The 13075-nt window shown below is 40.9% G+C and overlaps 1 protein-coding gene across 3 annotated transcripts in view; it reads right to left on the bottom strand.

Moving 5' to 3' along the window:
• Positions 1-12400, bottom strand: part of LOC141799002 (nuclear receptor coactivator 3-like) — a 72242-nt gene extending 59842 nt beyond the window's left edge. For 2 of the 3 annotated variants that reach the window (XM_074681018.1, XM_074681020.1), the window contains exon 1: positions 12215-12400. The gene's annotated coding sequence lies outside the window, so the exon portion shown is untranslated. The remainder of the gene's footprint in view (positions 1-12214) is intronic. The other variant, XM_074681019.1, reaches the window with a different exon arrangement.
• Between the last annotated feature and the right edge of the window lie 675 nt (positions 12401-13075).

Below are 13075 nucleotides of genomic sequence, written 5' to 3'. Positions count from 1 at the left end.
GGGGGCTGAGCAAGATTTTAAAAAGGTTATATCTGTAACTTCCCTGTGAGAAAAGCATTTAAGGTCAGGAGATTTTGACAATGAAAAACAAATATCCCCGTAATCTTTAAATACAGACAAGAATTCAATTAAGTTTGCACTTTTTCTGTCACCAGGCAAAGTCAGCCCAATAAAAATGACAAATTTAATATTTAATGTTAACATTTCTTTATGTCTGGTTTAGTATCACTCTCAATTGAATTATGATTTGAAAAAAAACCTTCTGATTTAATTTTTTCTTGGTTTGTTTGATTTTACTTAGATAACAGAAAAATAATGTCAGGTATGGTTGTTTTATACAGTATGTTGTAACTGGGACTGACAGCAGCTATGGATAAACAAGCCTCTATGACATCATTGCATCAACAGAGTGACCTCGAAGGGGAGGCGGAGGAGCAACCAATCAGGCGAGGCCTGCTTGGCTGGCTTGTTGCTCCATACCAAGGTGACAAGGTGGGGGTAGCAGACCTTGGAGTGCTCCCCTGTTATCCTGAGATGAGTGATGCTACTGCTGGTGACACTACAGAGAGGAGCCGGCGGATGGAGATGGCATCGTGTGTGTAAATGTGTCTATATGATCCTGTGGTGGGGGGTGGAGGGATAAAGGAGGTGTGGCTGCTGAGGGGAGGCTGAATTAAGTTGAGGAGGTGGTCACGTAACAGCCGGGTTCAGGCAGAGTTGAAGCCAGTTGCTCGCTGTGCTGCAGCTGGTAACATTTACCTCGACTCCTACCTCATAAATGTTTGTGTGTTCAGTGTGTGTGTGTGCGTGTGTGTGTGTGGAGGCACGTAAAGGAGCTCTAACACACATAAACTAGGCCTGGATTTTTACAATGGAAAATAAGTAAAAAAACAGAATTCCCCTTCTTAAAGACACACACACATCCACCCCTTGGAGGACCCCTTTAATAAGCACCCAGTGCCTTACACCAAGAAGAAATGTAAAGCTAACCACTTCCTTTCTCTTAAACCCACCACAGCAAGAAAAAGCACCAGATATTACTTTTATAACCCTCTGTCAATCAAAGTTGCACATACAACACGTCCGCCATGGAAAATTATGTCAAGATTTGACACCTCTCTCCAAGAAAACAGTGAATCTATGTGTTGGTTTGTGAACTCTGTATGCACCCGTACAAACAGAAAAAAAAGAGGACAAGAGGAAGACAAATATCCAACCTCCTCGTCAGGCGGTGAGACATGCTATCCCAACACGAACATGAAGCTCAGTCAAAAACAGGTAGAGTTTCTCTTTGAACTGTGTCCTCTGCTTGGGATATCAAACCGAAACACACCAACAGCTGATTTAGAGGTTTGGTGGCCAAAAACCAATCGCATCAAAGATGTGATGCAAGGATTAATCAGTTTCACTATTACTGTGTTTTTAGATGTCACAGTGAATCATAAGTTTGTGTATCTACGTCAAAATGCAAAATGCAACGCACAACCACACACGCTTATATCACATCACTGCAAAGACCAGTGTGTAGGTAGAGCGCAGGATGACAACAGAACCTCTGCTACAGTGCTGCAGCGAGGTCGCCGTCATCGACTCTACATTGGAAAGTCTGCAGGCAGAGAAGAAGAAAAACATATAGTTTTTGGGGTTTTACAGGTCTTCTGAAAAAGTTTCAGTAAACTTTGACTCAGATTTTTTTCAAGCACGGAGCAAATTCCAAATTTTTTGTTATCTCTGTAATGATTCAAAATAGTTCAATTAGCATGAAAAAGAGGTTTGTATTGTCTAAGCAAACGTGACATCAAAGCAAAAGTATCTATTGAATGATAAATATCCATCTGGAAGTGGGGTGTGGTGTGGTTTGTCCAAGTGGCGTTGATGCAGACAGAGAAAACAGAGCGAGCCAATCTGACCTAGAGAACTATTATTTCACCGTCAGAATTCTTAATTATTTATCATATTGAATAGTACTGGCTATCTGAAGACCCACAAGAAAAAAAAATAAAAGTTACTTTTATTGGCCACATTTGCCGCTATTATAAAAAACATGTTCAAGAAGTCATAAAGTCGTATTTGTGGTGTGTATTTCATTTATCTGAAACAGAATTCCCCCTAACTTAGCTCTGAACTTTTTAAAATGTGTATTACCAAATTTGCTCTTCGTTAAAACCATAGAAACTACATCTGTGAGCTCTTCTCTGAACAGCCAATCACAGCACGAAATGTCACCATACAGCCAATCATACTGTATAACATTCCTAGCACGTGAAGAACCTCAAGCGATCTGATCTACACAAGCTCAGAAGTTTAGCCCTGATGCTGTTCTGCCTCAGACTGCTGCTCAGCAGCAGAAAGCCCATATTTCACCACTACACCCCCTCGACATTTGAAATGCAGAAGGCGTTACAGAAGTGTAACAGTCCCGTCTTGAACAGGCTCTGTAAACGGGGCTGCAGTGTGTTTGAGCCTTAAAGATACTACGTGGGCTGCACCGAGTCCAGTCAGAGCTGGCAAATCTGCAGGAGAGACTCCCGAGGGATGCTGCAGCCCTCCGAGGAGAGAAAAGGAGAGGAGAGAAGAGGAGGGAAGAGGAGGTGGAAGAAGCCCCAGGTAGCCTCGCAGCAATGCACCATTAGAGAAGAGAGAACACAAAGATGAGCTCTGCTGCTCGCCTCTTCTCCAGCCACCGTATCCCTCGCTCTCACACTGACCAGCTAAATATTTTATCAGCTGGTAAAAGAACCTACAAGCCCCGAGGCCAGAGGTTCTTTTTTGTTTGTTTTTTTATTGAACAAAGTAAGTGTGTGTGTGTGTGTGTGTGTGTGTGTGTGTGTGTGTGTGTGTGTGTGTGTGTGTGTGTATGGGAGGGGGTGAGTTTGTTCACTGAACACAACGTCACTGAAGTGCTTTTGATTGGTCACTTTGAAGTACTTTTTCTTTTTCTCTCCCTCTCTCTTTCCGTGTGCATCCTCTGCTGCTCAGTTCAGAGCTGGATGAACGACCTTGAGCAGGCGCGCAGGGCTGTGTTGCCATGGCAACGAAGCCTCGCGCAACCAGTAACAGCTGGATGCAACAGCACTCCCTGAATTTTAGCGGGAGTCGCCACGTTAATAAAACGACTCTCCACGTCTCTCCTCCCCCTCCTCTCCTCCTCACTCGCTCTGCTGTGTGTGTGTTGTGAGAGTGTGTGTGTGTCACACGCTCACACATTTACTCACACACACAGACCTGTGCTAACACAAAAGACAGCCACGGTCACACAAAGACAATATGTTTGCTTATAACACATAAACTTATTTATATATTTAGAAGGCCTGGGCAGCGGATAATTTAGTACTGCCAGAAAGAGGCACAGCAGGGAAGACAAAGACTGGAGGAGGAGGAGGAGAAAAAAAAAGGCGGAAATCAAAAGTAACAACAAAACACAGAACAGGGAGAAATGCAGCGAGATGGGCACTTGACATTCCTCTCACAGAAGAAAAAGCTCTCAGAAAAATAAAGCAGCAGAGGACATGAGCTGCACTGAGGCATTCTGAGGAAAGAAAGGAATCAGAAACAGAGGAAAGACAGTCGACAGTGCTTCTGACAGGCAGCTCATCCCCCTTTCTCTCTGCTCTGTTTCTCATCAGCTCTTACATCAAACTCTGATATTAGGCTATTGCATTACCACAGACTGTACAAACTATTTTCAGCTCCTTAACTTCACCAAAAAACATTTTTGGAAATCCAAACTTAACATCTTTACTAAATGAAAAGAATGAAATCCTGGCTGTATTTGGTAAAGTGTTTAACAGCAGAAATGGCAAACACACACCTCTTAGATCGATTTCAGACTAACACAAGGCTGTGACCTGTGTTTGTTAGTCTGTGCAGGTCAAAGCGTGTTCAGTGACCTGGTTTCACAACTCCCTCATGATCAGCGTCAGACTCAGTTCCACCATGAGCTGGACAACATCCACATCATTCATCTCATACAACAAAATATACAAAAAGTAAAATAATTACATTTATTCACACTTTGACGTATATATATATATATATATATATATATATATATATATATATATATATATATATATATATATATACATATATATACATATATATATATATATATATATATATATATATATATATATATATATATATATGTATATCTACACACCTGACATTTTGTCTCCCGTAAAGTCAAAGTCAAATCATTGATTAATCTTTGACCTGATGTCTGTGTTGTCGCTGAAGTTACACAGAGTTCAAATATAAAACCAGAATAGCAAGATGTGGTCACTGTGGTAGAGTATCAGGACCAAACATGATCAAAGCATAGTTTTAAGTCTTTCTAAAAAATTTATAGCCTTTTATATTCCATGTTTTATTTTTACTCCTGTTTATTTTCAACTGGAATCTGTCACTGAATTTTCTTTTTTGACCTGACCGTCATCAACCATGATACCATCATTACTCAACCATCATATCGAATTAAGGTCTTTGACTTGAGATACTAAGAAAGAATGTGATAGGTGCTAAAATATGTTTTTTGAAGGTTAGGCCTGTAAAAAAAAAAAGAAGAAAAAAAAATGTATTCTCATTCCAGACATTTAAAGCCAGATTTCTAATTCTAATTTTTAAATTTTTAAATTCTCTTTTTTTCAGAATTTTAATTCAAACCATTTTTTCCTGCTGGCTTGATTTCCTTAACTGAAAACATTTGCTAGTATCTTTTATCCTCTTGTGATGACATGACTCTGAACATCAGAAGAAAATATCTCATGTTATCAAATGAAAAAAGGGATTAAGAGAAAAAAAAATTCCCTTGATGCACTGTGAGAAAACAAATTGAAAAGTCTAAAAATTCATTTAAAATGTCAGCATTTTATATTTGAAAACTGTTTGTGTTTAAAGTCATAATATCAAGAGAACAGTTAATTTAACTTTAATGTAGCTAGTTTCTAAGTGTTAATGCCACTGATTCAGGGTCACTACAGAGTCATACACCCCCTCACTCCTTCAGTTAATATTTTCTATCTTGCTTGTCATATTAGTTGTAAAAACACGTGTTAAGCATGTAAAAATGCAATGTCTCATCTTCTAATGGGCAGCTGCCTGTCATCAGTCACTGTTAAATTTAAGCTAGCACAGGATGCTAGCTCTGCTTATACCATATGGGCTAATGGTGGTTGTTCACAGGTATGTTAAACAAAACTGTCCACAATGTAATCTCCTGTTTTGTCTTTTTTGACCAATGATCTTAAAATGTATCATTTTTTTTTTGTGTAGCGGCAGGCTTTGAGGCTCCTTACTAACAGCTATAGCGCGCCAGAGCTGTTAGCCATATGAGCCGTGCCTCTGATTGGACAAACTTGTGATCCTAATATCTTCTAATCTATCTACAAAAACATTAAACCCCCTGAAAGTGTTTGCCATTTGCTATAAATATGTTTTTAGTGCCACAAAAGTCTGGGTTTTTTGACTTGGTGATTTCCAGTCTTTTTGTGGCCAGCTTTAAGTGGACACTCGGTGTGCCGTGGCTTTAAGCACTGCTGCATAGGCCTAATTTGCTTAAACTGGATGATGCCCTTTAAGTGAAGCACATCAACAGGGGGAGGGAGAACTAGGTAAAGTGTAAAATGTGATCATTAACACTATAACAGTAGCTATTTGTGAGGTTATGTATGAATGTCAAAGTTATTTTTACTTTTCACAACTTCAAACATCATTACTCATCTGAAACGTGCATATGTTTACAGATCAATCCAAAGCTACATGCTAACTTAAAAAAAAAAAAAAAAAAAAAAACTTCAAAGACATTTTATTTTAGGAACATTTAGAAAGATAACTGAGATGACCGACTTCATTCATCTCTTCTTCTAGTTCCAATGATTCACACAGATGGCAGAAAAACTGATAATGAAGGTAAAGACTGTGATGTGTCAAAAAGCGATGGATGCAGCACAGCAGCATATTGACAACACAGTTCACCACTGTAGCTTTGTCCCAGGAACTGTTCTATGCAGAAGTGCTGGATCACTACTTTGCAACTGTTGATTATTTCCTTCCAACTGTACATGGATCATTTTCTCAAAAATCAAAATCAACTTTCTCTTAACATTGAGCATTCTTGGACTTCTTTGAAAAAGCAAAGTGTGATCATTTTCCTGGTTTCTGCCACAGCATCGCCTTCAAATAATGATGCATGATGTTGCAGGTGTGTCAACACTGAAATGATGTGTGGCACAAACATTTCTTCCTGTATCATGTTGACTCACAAGATGCACGTCAGCTTCCTGCACAACCACTCCAACACACACAGCAAACTGAAGTCATTTCAGTCTCACACACTGCACTGACAATCACATTAACAGCACATAAAAAGGATAAATAAAGAGGGGTTCATTTGTTTAAAAAGAAGTATATAAATCATAATAGTTAATGAGCGTGAAATATTTATGTGTACTCAAGGGAGAGACAGGAACTAAGAGGAGAGGATCTGTAATAAATGAATCAACAAGTAGCTTAAGTCACCATTAACACATGAGGGTCATTGAAGTGTCTAATGTTACATAAATAAAATTTGAAGCTCTTAAAAGACTCTGTGAAGGACTTTTATTGATAGTTAAGTGGAAAGTGGCCTCATGAGCCTTCAAAGCAGCCAAGATGTTTTTTTAACAGGATGTGGGTGGTATTTCTGGTTTCTAACTGTTAGCTAGATGAAAAAAACAGAGCTCATTTGAGTGTCAAAACTAAAGCCAACTCACAAATCAACTCTGGATTCCTGTTTCATTATTGCAAGAGAAGCAGCAAAAACTTTTCTACATACTGTGCGAAACAAATTTATTAGACCACCACCCAGACTGAAGTGTTTGCCACCACTGACCTCTGACTTCTGATTGCCAAAAAAAAAAGTTGTCTGTAAACATTAATCCAGTAGTATGTGCATGGTCTTTAACAAAAGTATTGTGTTATTCTTGATACATTTTTCAGCTTCTCAGAGATTTCCGGTGTCCTGGCAGAAAGTTTTCTTGTTTACATGAAGATCGTCTGATAAGTTCTAGGACCGCACATTATTGTCTATAGTGATCATACTTAACATCCACTCATCAGAGACTCAAGACCAGCCTTAGGTGTACACTTAAAAAATGCATTTTGCCAAAGTGTCAACAGACAAGACTGAATTGTGCCAGGACTTCTTCTCCTTGAGTGACTTTACATGACATGTGTGATCAGCTTGTCCCAAACATCACTGTTAGTGATAAGAACATTGCAATTGAGCATTGAACATAAAATTATCAGAAAATCCCATAAAAGAATACATTTATTAGTTATTCAGTATGTTCACATGCAATATAAGGAATTGAACTATGAGATTAATCAAGCATGAAATTGGACTATTAAGATACATGTAAAAAACTTGGTCAGATTGAAGAACAGACAGAGCATAGCTTGATTGACACATGTACATAGTGCAATTGCCATCAGACTGTGGTTAGATTCAGCAGGACTTAGTGCGCTTCTGCATTCATTCAGCCAATTTCAGATGAGGAAGTGGAAAAATGGGGTTGCTGCACTCCAGCACAACAAACACCAAGGAATGTAATCAACATACATAGTATGTAAGAAACATGAAGAGCTACAGCTGCATCCATCTCTGCCATCAGTTAGAAAGTTGCTTCCTCTTCAGTTGAACTTAAACTAGTTTGATACGCACACAACTTCGCTTATCGGAAAAGGATACAGCGCCACCTACTGAATCGGAGAGAGACGTTCTCGGCCAACAGTCTGATTCTCTTTTCTGTATAATTAGGACAAGACTAGATACCATGCTGTGACTTAAAAATGGAGCTATGACTGTTGGACAGCTGCGCGCATGTAAATGTACTGAGGGACACTAAGGGGCCTATACAACAACGATTTTCAGATGAAACGCAAAAGTATTTTTACGTTTTAGCTTTTTGTTTACACAGAATCATTGTTTTAGTCGACCTGAAATGTAAACTTTTGAAAATGGCCTCCAGAGTGGATCTTTCTGAAACGCCACAGCCACTGTCACAGTGTAAACAGCAAGTAGGGATGGGTACCTTACACATTTGAAACGATACAGTACCGATGCCCCTTACCTGGCAATCGGTACCGGTACTTAACGGTACCGATTTTCTGTACTTTTTTGTGTTTATATGGTGAAAAATATCAATTTGTTTAATAATGAAATGTATATTATTATTTTTTTTACAATTTAACAAATGTATTCTTCAATATATAACCTTGAAATGCTGTGTTCATGTCCAGTATGGAAAATTGCCTTCTCTTCTGCTACCTCAGACACAAGGATGCATTTAGGTACCTAAAAATGGTACCTTTTGACTCACATGGTACCTTACACAAATCGATACCTGGTACTTTTGACATAATTCGGTCGGTACCTAAAAAAGTACCTAATACGGTACCCATCCCTAACAGCAAGCCGGCGTTTTCAGTGAAAACGCTGACATCACGCTCCACTTCACACATTTACACACAACAGTACAACAGTATCATTGTTATGATCGTCGCAGACTACCATGTTGTGCTCATGCTGCTCAATCTACTGAATCTGCTGCCTTTTAACGAATTGTGCATCTGTTGCACCACTTCCGCACTCAACATTCACCAATACGCCACATGATCACCCCCAACCTACTTCTGTGGAGATCTACCAAAAGCCACTTCTGGGCAAGACAGTTATAGCTCCAACTACAGGCCTAGCATGCTTACTACAGCTTTTTCAGTCCCTCTGCGTTTTTGCATTTTGGGGTAAAAAACATTGTTGCGTAAACAGGGCTTAGAACAAATTTTGAGCCAGGCTGTAAACATGTATAATTCTGCCGTAAAAATGGGCATTGCAATGACGCTCTCCTCTACTTTGGTAACAGATCTCACGTGTACATTAGCATTATCTTTTAAGAGGTTACAACTGGATTACACCATTGTGATGGCTCAAAACGTTTTTTTCTGATCACAGTTATGAATCTCTAAAGCTCTGTTGTAAAGTCCGCTTTGTCTGGCTTCTTTGGTGCTGGATGTGATGTTAGGGTCTAAACTCCAAATGAGGACCATCTTCAGACTAATTTTTACAAATGCTTTTGAGCATGTTTTCTGGAAGTGCTTTGATGAGAATGTATCTCGGCCCCACGTGAACTACTATTACGTGTCTTCATATGTATTCAACAGACTTTTAAGACTACTTTACAAGACATCCCATTTTACTATCAAACACGGAAAAATGAGCTTATGTGTTCGTTTGACCCATCTGGGATTTCTCCTTGTTACATGTTACTGGTTTCATTTTAATGCAAATCACTGTCTGAAAAAGCCACTGCATTTGAATTAGTTTATTCTTGAACTGGACTGGGCCTCATTTAAGTCAGATAATTTTCAGCTGTATGTTATTATGGAAAAGTTCATGACTGTCTGCTTTGGTTTGGACATTTTTCATTTGATGAACTCAGTAAAATCCTTATTTTGTTCCTTACACAAACATCGTTTTGGTATGGGAACTTCAAATTAGTTGCAATAGAAGAAGTTGTATAAAACACTGAATGCTCAATTAAAAGACAAGGGGACAAAGATGAGTGGTGGAAAAAAGCCCTCCAACTCAAAAGAGAATCACTAAAAACTGGCGAAGATTAATTTCTAGTTAACACATCCTGACACATGGAAAAGGGGCCCCAACAACAACAGCAACAACAGTTCAGCTCACTTCACTGCAGAGGGGTAGGCAGGGGACAGCCAGACATACCACAGTGAAAGAGAGACAGGGAAGAATGTGGTCTGTTTAAGTCTGAAAACTTCCTGATTCAACAAATTAGGTAGAAAGTAAAAACAAAATGACAGAGCAAAGTCGAGGAAGGAAGAGATGAGATGCAGAAAACACCAGGAATGACACAAAATGCCTATGCACCTGTGCTCTTCCTCTTACCGTTTACACCCCCTTCTCTGCCTTTACACACACGCGTACAGCTTCCAATACTCCCATGCTGGACTCTGAGGTCCTGCCTCCCTCTCTCTAAGCCTTGTGAGCCCTGCCCCCAGCGCCTGACCCAGTCACCAGCATCCCTGCTAACCTCTGTCCCCTTTTTCCCATTCAGCAAACATCATGCATCACTGTCATCCTCCGCCTCCTCCTCCTCTTGCTCCTTCTCCTCCTCGTCGGCACATTCATCCCTCTACCCGCTCAGCGAAGACCCCTCATGGATGCTTACTGGTCCCAGCGGCTTGCCCACACCCCTCCCAGTCCACGCTGCCTTTAGATCCTTATGAGCAGGTTGCAGGCGCGTGTCTGTCTGCACGTGTGCGGAGACTCGGGGCCACAGAGCCGACTGTAAATCTGTCAGGGGCAGGGTGCTGTGGAACACGGCGAGGGCTTCACGCCACCACACCCCTCCACATGGGCAGCAGACAGACAGTGTACAAGTCCTTTTCACCACTGAGAGAAAGTTAACAGCCAATTATTTTGAGATTTAATTCATCATATCTAGTCAAGTAGACATGACAAATGCTGTACTGCCTGAAAGCTTACAGCAACCAAGGTTTTCTGCTTCTGTGCAACTCAAGAACTTTTTATTACTCTGACTATTCAAACCTACAGGTTAAATGAACAGGGAAGGGGGAAAAAAAAGCATTTTTACCAAATTTTTGCCACTTTTAATTTAGTTGAGCACATTGTGGCTGGCTGACTTTTTGAGAGTAAACTTTTTAATGGAAAGGGGTTAATAATGTTAATTATAAAGCTGCTTTTTAGGCTTGTGCAAGAAGAAGGCACTTGTTCATGACATTTTTAATCTCAAATTCAAACCATTTCAGGTATTTCCACCTCCTCTCTTGATTTATATCTTTGAATAGGCCATTATTTCTGAGTCCAGTGACAAATGACTCTGAAAGAAATACAAATATTTACTCTTTTTACAATTTCCCATATGTTACAGACAGAAAACACTGAATTGTAGAATAAGTTGGACCTTGATTCAGCAACGATGGCTACTGACACATCTTAATCAAAAACAGACCTCAGTGAAATAAGCTCCACCTGACATCCCTCACCTGTCCACACCAAAAACATCTGCATCCCTTCCATTCAACTACTGTTTACACTCTCTGAAGGGTGGACTGCTATTATCCAGATCAGGCAGGTTTAGTAGAGGGGTTTGGTGTCATGCCCAAGGACATGGTGCTTTCCACGATCACACACAAACACACACACTTGCACAACACCGTTTCAGGGATCAAACCTTGGCCCTTTACAGAAACAGGAGAGTGTATATGCAGAGGACCACATTGCTGCCCCCTGCAGATACACAGTGAGACACATTAGCAGGGAAGAAGGAGATGACAGCAGGGGTTAAAGAGAAAACCTGGGCACATGCATGATATTTACGCTTTCACTTCATACATGTAAAGCAAATGCATCCTCCATTCAGTGCACAGGCTCCCACACTGGAGGCACACAGCAGAGTCAGTGCACTTTTTATCGCCCAGCAGTCTGGACCCGGGCAGGCAGGCAGTCAGGCTGGGTGACTGTCAGACAGCCTGCATCGTCTGCCTCTTCCGGCACTGCACATTTGTAGTAGCAAAAACCCTCAAACACATCAGTAGCATCTTCGGAAGGTGATGCATATGACACACTGCTGAGAATATCAGCAAACACATGATCTACAAACATGTTTAGTGCAAATTCCCTTATGTTGCGACACAGTCGGGCTCAGCTGTTTCTCCACAACGAGTATCACGGACAGGTCAGCAACAATCACGCGAGAGAAAATGCTCCGAAATCACCCTGCTTGTGTTCAAGTGATTGCATGCAAGTGTAAAAAGTATGTGTTCTCTAACACAAACTTCTCGAAGCTCTACTGTATTATTTGAAATACTTCTGCGATCCACCAGCCTGTGCGCAGACTGAACAAGTTAAGTTTATAGCAACATTCATTCATTTTACGAGGAAAAAACATCCAGTCTGTGACACCTATCGTGCACTCCATCTCCGTCGCGGACAGGTGAGTGAATCTTTGCTGTCACGTATCAAAATGACCATGCACTGTGCCCTCCGCACCGTGCCGATGCCAATATTGTGTGTGCACTGTCGCTGGGAGCCGAAGTCAGTACATTTCCGTCCTCTATCGTAATCAAGCCAAATGCAAAGTCGCGCTAAATTAGCCTAATGTTATGAGAGCACACGGCACGCGCTTACCTGGTGGACGTACCTCTGTGCGGGATCGATAATTTCTTCTTTACACCATTAACTCTCCGCCATCTTCAGCACTGTTTGTTTAAATGGGAAACACTCCCGAAGCACAAGAAGCCAGTTCTGTAAGTTGAGGCGTCGCGTTGGCTTCTGGGTAAACGAGTTCGTGTGAGTGGAAAGCGGCGCTTTCAGCTTCGTCGTTCTACCCGGATACGAACTACAGAGGCGGACTCCACCAGCGCAGGGGGAGGCAGAGGGGGTGGAGGAGGTGGGGGAACAGCCACTGTGTGTCTAGCAGCCTACAGACGGATGTCAGCGGCGCTATCAGGGTGACAGAGATGCCACGGCGTGTATTTATAGTCTAACTCACGTCGGCAGTAGAAACAAACTGACTTAATTGTTAGTCGAGACTAGTGCCAGGCTTTCTATCAAGAGAAGGCGTCTGGTTTGGGTGACACAGATGTGTGAGAGCCTAACTTGAGAGCAAATCAGGACGCGTAGGTCTTATCCTTATCCTAATAAGGATGAGTTGGCCCATTTGGATGAATAAAAGTGTCGTTGGTGTGCCAGTAGTGTCCACTTCTGAGTACCACAACAGCTGTTTGGTATGTTTTTTTCACTATCTACTGAAAATATTACACCTTTCTCTACTTTTATGGAAGCCCCAAGCAGACATACTGCTATACATTTAATTTTTCTCCACGTTTTTCCATGAAGATGGAAAAAAAAACTTTTTTTCCCCTTGATATGTCGACTGCTTTGCTACCTGCTGACAACACATGTTTATGTTCCAATTGTTGATTTTACTTGTTTGCAAACTTAATTTTCTTTTTATCTTGGGGGTCAGAGATGTTTTTTTCACCAACA

The sequence above is a fragment of the Halichoeres trimaculatus genome, unplaced genomic scaffold (genome assembly GCF_033239565.1).
Source record: "Halichoeres trimaculatus isolate MK-OKI-2021-1 unplaced genomic scaffold, fHalTri1.1 fHalTri1_scaffold_11, whole genome shotgun sequence".
In the NCBI taxonomy this organism is placed as follows: Eukaryota; Metazoa; Chordata; class Actinopteri; order Labriformes; family Labridae; genus Halichoeres; species Halichoeres trimaculatus.
This window is presented reverse-complemented; position numbering and strand designations above follow the sequence as displayed.